At 47.4% G+C, this 7,268-nt stretch overlaps 1 long non-coding RNA gene across 1 annotated transcript; it reads right to left on the bottom strand.

Moving 5' to 3' along the window:
* Positions 1–3,458: 3,458 nt before the first annotated feature.
* On the bottom strand, positions 3,459–6,189 carry LOC309860415. Its single transcript, XR_014309353.1, has 3 exons — positions 6,117–6,189; positions 4,537–4,795; positions 3,459–3,630 (listed from the first exon to the last, which is right to left on the bottom strand). It is a non-coding gene; the product is annotated as an uncharacterized lncRNA (long non-coding RNA).
* Between the last annotated feature and the right edge of the window lie 1,079 nt (positions 6,190–7,268).

The raw sequence follows: 7,268 nt of genomic DNA, 5'->3' as shown, positions 1-7,268 counted from the left end.
GATGTGGGGAGACTTGAAAGACGTCATTTTCTGATCCATTCTTGCATTTATGATCCATTAACTTTTTTTTTTTTTTTTAAGATTTTATTTATTTATTTGACACAGAGAGAGAGAAAGAGAGAGAGAGCACAAACAGGAGGGAAAGGGAGAAGCAGACTCCCCCTGAGCAGGGATCCTGATGCGGGGCTCGATCCCACAACCCTGGGATTGTGACCTGAGCCGAAGGCAGACACTTAACTGGTTGAGCCACCCAGGCGCCCCATCTGATTTGTTAACTTTTACAAAGGAAGTAAGAAATGTGAAACTGGAAGATTCTGGGACCTTCTCCTCGTGAATCCTGTGGAGTTATTCCTGATGGTCATGAAAGCATGTGCACTCAGCTGTCCCTGGCTGTAGGCAACTCTGGGAGTATCTTCCCAGCTCCTGATGGACACTTTTCCCAGAGGGAGGGATGACTTCCCAGCACGCACGTACACCAAGTGACCTCTCCCTTCCTAGATTTCTTCTTCTTTTTTAAAATTCAGACTCAAGTTAGTTAATATACAATGTAGTATCAGTTTCAGGAGTAAAATCTAATGATCCACCACCTTCATACAACAACAAGTGCCCATCACAACATGTGTTGTCCTCAACACTCATCACCTACCTAGCCCATCCCCCAACCCACCTCCCCTCCACCAGCCCTCAGCCTGTTCCCCTATAGTTCAAAGTCCTTTACAGCTTGCTTCCCTCTTTGTTTTTATCTTGTTTTACTTTTCCTTCCCCTCCCATATGTTCATCTGCTCCACTTCTGAAACTGAAACATATGCGTGAGATCATATGATATTCGTCTTTCTCTGACTGACTGACTTTGCTTAGCATAGTACACTTGTTGTGTATTAGGTTGTTGCTGCAAATGGCAAGATTTCATTCCTTTTGATGGCTGCATAATATTCCATTGAATATACATACGCCGTATCTTCTTTATCCATTCATCTGTTGATGGGCATCTGGGCTCCCTCCACAACCTGGCCATTGTTGTTAATGCTGCTATAAACATTGGGGTGGCTGTGCCGCTTCCAAGCAGCATTATTGTATCCTTTGGGTAACTTCCCAGCAGTGCAATTGCTGGGTCGTAGAGCATTTCCATTTCTGACTTTCTGAGGAGACTCCACCATTTTTCAGCATGGCTGCCCCGACCTGCATTCCCACCAACGGTGCACGAGCATTCCCCTTTTCCTGCATCCTGGCCGACACCTGTTGCCTCCCGAGTGGACAATTCTAACCTTCCTTTCTGGAATGATTTCTGACTTGGTGCTTGCGTGATAATAATCAACATCACAGAAGTGACAGCAGCTGTTTTCAGTGGCTTCTGTAAGTCAGCCATTTAACTCGTATTCTTTCCTTCAATCCTCAAAACCAGTCAAGTGCCATTGTCTCTAGTTTACAGATGAGAATACCGAGGCTTAGACAAGGTCATTTATTTGCTGCTCAGGTGAATGGAATCGAAACTTTATTTATTTATTTAGTGAAGATTTTATTTGTTCATTCATTCATTTATGTAAGCAGGCTCCACTCCTGCTCGGGGCTTGAACTCACAACCCTGAGATCCGGACCTGAGCTAAGATCAAGAGTCTGACACTTGACTGGCTGAGCCCTCCAGGCACCCCAAGATTTTATTCTTGAGTAATCTCTACCCACAACATGGGGCTTGAAGTCCGAGACCAAGAGTCGCATGCTCCACCGACTGAGCCAGCCCCTGGAATTGAAATTTTAAACTAGGACCATGTGATCCCAAGGTCTTTGCCTTCAGCTGCTGAACAGTAGCTTAAATGAGGCGGCCCTGGCACTAGCTCCTTGTTTGGGAGGACGGGAGCTACGCGTAGAGACATATGCCCGGGGACACTCTCTTCTTGACACCAGCCATGCTCTGACAGTGTCTGCAGATTCCAGATCTCTCTTGGTTCTCTTTCAAGACAGAGGTTATTTTGCCCCTTATTTTTGCTCCGGTGCATGAATTTACCATGCATGTTTTTGGATATTACTGTCCAAAAGACATCACATTACGGTCTCAATAGTTCTCGGTTGTGAACGTGACCCTATAGTCAGATTCCAATCACAGCCCTACAACATACGAGGTCTGTGACTCTGGAAAAGTCATTTCTCTCAGTTCTTACATTTATAAAGTGGGGACAGTAGCAGCACCTCATAGGATGATCGGGAAGATTAAAAGCACTTAGAAGAGCCAGTGGTCGGTGTTAACTGCTTAATAGAACGACTCAAGCTTAGGAGAGTTTAAGGGTTAATATACCTGATGACATGCCACAGATTGGCACAGCGCCCATTATAATCTTGAGTTTCCCAATTGGTTCGATTCTTTAACAAAGATTTATTGAGTGCTGACTCTGGGTCACACACACTCTGTGACACGAGGGCCATGGATGCAGGGAAGAATAAATGTCCTCGGGAAATGTATGGGTGCGGGGTGTGGGACCGTCATATAAGCAGACACCTTCAGCTCAATGTGCTGAGTGCTGGGTGCATTAGTTGCCTGGTGGAGGGGTACATGTGTCAGCCTGGCTCTGTAGGGAAGGAGGAGAATGAGTTAGCTCCAAGCAGAAGGATGGGAGAGGGTTTCTATGCAGCGTGAATGTGTAAGAAGGCACAAAGGTGGGGAGCAGCGCTGGGGGTGAGAGGTCCAGGGAGCGACCTGTGGATGCTCAGATCCAGGCTTTAAGCTGGGAAATGAGGCTGGAGACAATCCTAGGGGTGTGGAGCTTGACGTTCACTTGTAGGTCATGGGGGAGCTGTTTCAGTGGGGAGTTGCAGTGTGGTGGGTGGGTTTAAGGAGACCATGGGGGGCTGGGGACCAGAGCAGGGAGACAAGGTGGGAGACTGTGGAGAGGCAAAATGACCCCAATCAGAGCAGCTGAGCCAGTTGGAGAGGAAGGGATGCACGTGAGAAATATTGAGGAGGTGAGACTGTGGGACTCGTCATTGAATGGATATGGGCAGCAGGAGGCAAGGGTTGGTGGACTGTCACCCTTTGCTGCTGTGAAGTTTGAGTTAATGCACTTCCTACCCTGGGGGTTCTCACTTGAGAGAATAACTCTTTTTACATGTTTTTGAAAGGATCACTTAGCTAATTGTACAGACTTTTAATGTCCAGTAGAGAAACTATAGCCAATTTTGAGCAGTCGACTTAAATCTTTTTTTTTTTTTTAAGATTTATTTATTTATTTATTTGACAGAGAGAGAGAGAGAGAGATCACAAGCAGGCAGAGAGATAGGCGCGGGGTGGGGGAGGGGAAGCAGGCTCCCTGCTGAGCAGGGAGCCCAATGAGGGGCTCGATCCCATGACCCTGGGATCATGACCTGAGCTGAAGGTAGAGGCTTAACCTACTGAGCCACCCAGGCACCCCCTCAACAGTCGACTTAAAAAAGAGCAGTGCTATCATAGTACTTAATATCCCCGCGACTCGGTTTCCCAATCTGTAAAAGTAGTGCAGGCTCCCTTGGATTGACGTAAGGATTAAATGAACCCAAGCTTCTCTAACGGTGTCCACCATCAAGTAGGCACTCAAAATAGGTGAGCTGCAGTTAGTTTCATGAAACCAGATTCATGGGATCAAATCCAAGATCTGTGTAAAACTGGAAAAAAAAAAAAGAATTACTTGATCTGTCAGCCTCAGTTTCCCATTTGCAAAATGGGGACAATGATAGATACTTACTACAAAGTGCCGATCTCCAAGGCTGGTGAGCAGATTGAATGTTGGAATGTGCACTGCAGGAGGGAGTCAGGAAAAGTGAGCTCCTGCTCTGGCCTTTGCGGTGTGCTCGGCATTTTATGTGTGTGAGATAACGGTGTTTTCCTTGCATCCAGTACGGTAGGTGACACAAGGCTTGTCTTATGCATGAGGAGACCAAAGCCTGGGGAGGTGAAATGCTTTGTCTAAAGTCAAAAAAGCTGCAGCTGAGCCCACACCTTTCCTGGAAATCTCCACAAAGCTCTAAGGAACATACTTGGAAAACCACTCATTGGAGAATTCCTTCTGTGACTGATAAGGAACGAAGGGTGGAGGGATAAAATCGCTCTCCAGGGTCCCAAGCCAGGAGCTCACTGGGACTGAGGTTAACCATTGCTCCTGTGCTTGTGCCAAAGTCTTCATCACGGGCATGGCCGCTCTCTGAGGAAGGGGGCTCCCCTCTTGGGGAAAGGCTGTATTCATGTTCACAGGATGGATACTTCATTTTCTGTGACTTTTGGGAATTTTCTACAGTAAGCATATATTACTTTTACAATTAAAAATTTCTTTAAAAAATACTGTCTGTGGAAAGAAAGAGGCTATCGGTTAGACTAACATGGAGTAATCCCAAGGAAGTGGACTTTTCTTGCCTTTCGATCGCACTTTGGGGTAGCCAGGCAAGTTATTCCAAAGAGCTGTGGGGCCGGTCCGTGAAGGTGTGTGTGCTTTCCATTTGTTTATTTTTATTGCTACCCCAAGTGAGGCCCAGCTTGGTAAGCCTTCCCTCAACCTCCTCCAATGCTCTCCTCACCTCTTCGCAGGAACTCTGGTCCCAGCTTGCCAACTGCCGAGCAAACCAAGTCATTCCTGCCCCTTCTGCTTTTGCCCACGTGGTTCCCTCTGCTTATGAAAGCCTTTTCCCTCTCTCTGCTGGTCTGTTCCTGACATTACTTTCCAAAGGCCCATATCCATCCACGTCACTCGTCCGTTGATTTGCTCATCCATCAGCAAAAATTTATTAAGTGCTTCCGTATGTCTGGCGTTGACTGTTCTAAGCCCTGGGCCTGGAACTGAGAGCAAAGTCGACACATGTCTGCGATGACAGATGTGAACTCTCGGGGACAGAGACCGATCTTAAGAGGTAAGCTCAGGAATTCACATGCCGTCTATGCATCTGTCCAGTTTCAAAATGTTCTAAGTGCTCACAGGGCCTTGTAAAAACCAGGCGGACGAAAGGAAAGATGGTACGGAGCACACGAATTCCACTGGGTCGAGGTTCTGGTGGCGGGGGTAGCGCGGAATGGAAGGACAATATATAGAAAAAATGAATGAACAAGGTGGTTTTGTGCTATTAAGAGTGGTGAAGGAAGACCAGTCGTGAGGCTGTGTTGTAGCTAGGGCTACAGCGCGTGGTGCCTGGGTCAACGGCATCGTGGTGTCGGCATACCCTTGGCAATGACCTTGTTAAAATGCAGAATCTCAGGAGACCCCTGAATCAGACCCCGCATTTTAACAACGTCCCCCTCAAACTCCCCACGATTCCAACCCATGTTCGTGTTTGGGAACACTAGTGAGTGTTTGGAAAGGGGATCTTTCATGTGGGGTTGTTATAGAAAGTCTGTCTGTGGAAGTGACATCCCAGATAAAGCCCGAGTGAAGAGAAGCCGTCCAGTTAGAGATCCACATAAAGCACAGCATTCCAGATGGTGAGGATGGAAATCTCGGGGGGCTGGATGGTAATCAGCTTAGTGTGTTCCAAAAAGAAGATCTGTTTCCACATCATGAACTCTTCTCTTCTCTCCTTACCTGACTAGCCCTTACCCAGCCGTCAGATATCAGTCTGAACCTCACTTCCTTCTGGAGGCTTCCCATGAGTCCCATCCGTACCCTGTTCTAGTCCTGTGTCAGAGCGGTCCAATTGCTTATCTCCCCAACGTACCTGCCATCTTGGTACTGAATGGGGGCTTTACTTTTATTTTTTTTAAAGTTTTATTTATTGTTTTTAAATTTTTAAAGCATTTAATTTATTTATATGAAAGAGAAAGAGAGCACGAGGGGTAGGGCAGAGGGAGAGAGAGACACAGATTTGCCTCTGAACCGGGAGCCCTGGGGCTCGTTCCCAGGACCCTGAGATCATGACCCAGGAGCCACCCAGGCACCCCTATTTTTTATTTTTATTTTTTTGCCCCTATTTATTTCTAATTTTTAAGTAATCTTGACACCCGATGTGGGGCTCAAACCCACAAACCAGAGATCAAGAGTCACATGCTTCACCAACGGAGGAAGCCAGCCGTCCCTGAACAGGAACCTTATGATTTTGTTCAATGAATAGTTGAATGAAAGTGAGAAACCCAGACAGATGGAAGAGGCAGGCTATAAAAGCAGTCATACCGAGGCTTTGCTGAGGGGCGAGGTCTGTAAGCCTTGAAATGCTCTGGTCTTTGCTTGGGCAGATGAATCCCCACTCCGCTCTCTGGGCCACAGTCCCGCTACGTTTCCTTCCTCTTGACCCTTATTGCTCTGCAATTCGTGTTCAGACTCTCCCTAAATATTTCCTCTCAGTCAGGGTTGAGGGTCCGGCAGAGGATATGAGCTGCTAGAAAGGATACGCTGTAGAGTAAACTGAAATGCTATGTGCTAGACGTAGTCACATCTCTGAGAACAAGCAGCCACTGGAGCTCAGAGAGGGGCTTAGCTCCAGATTCTGGAAGGACTGAGGAAGTTCTGTTTGAGCTGGCTCCTAAGTGAGGAAGAATTTCTTTTTTCTTCAGGTATAAAGGGGGACTGGTGAGGCGGCAGGCCCTGGGTGGTGGAAGTTGTGTATGGCCCGTGCTGGTGGTGGTAGTGATGTTGGTTTTCAGTGGAAATGGCGGTGGGGTTTGCTGGTTTTGGTGATGGTGGTGGTCATGGCAATCACACTGATGGCTTGGCAGTTTTCACACCGAGATCACAGCATATGCCCATGAGCAGGAACTAACGAAAGATCTCACTGAGTCCAAAAACTGGGAGAGGTCCCCCCGGTAGGGATGCTGCCGATGAGATGGGTAGGTAGGTAAAAAGCCATTTTCATTAAAGGTGTGAGTCAGTGATAGACTTGGGTAGCCTTGGTTTGTGGGACGAGAACTGGCGGCGTTGGTGGGGCGGGGGGCGGGGATACCTCCTGTCCTCACTGCCTCTCTCAGTTTGTAATTGTCCAGAAGGACTCTGAAAGGGAAGGGTCAAAGGCATGTATGGACTATGCACACATCCACTTCTTAAATCCAGAGTCCTAGAGAAGGAAAGAATTTTCCTTTTCAGGCCGGATGATATTGAAATCACTCAAGAATGATATTTACCAGGTGCCTGGCAGGTTCAGTGAGAAGAACACGCGACTCTTGATCTCAGGGTTGAGAACTCAACGCCCATGTTGGGCATAAAGCTTACTTAAGATGAAATAAAATCGGGGTGTCTGGGTGGCTCAGTGGGTTAAGCATCTGCCTGCAGCTCAGGTCATGATCCCAGGGTCCTGGGATCAGGTCCCTCATCAGGCTCCCTGCACAGTGG

This window comes from Mustela nivalis, assembly GCF_964662115.1.
Source record: "Mustela nivalis genome assembly, chromosome: 2".
Classification (NCBI taxonomy): Eukaryota; Metazoa; Chordata; class Mammalia; order Carnivora; family Mustelidae; genus Mustela; species Mustela nivalis.
This window is presented reverse-complemented; position numbering and strand designations above follow the sequence as displayed.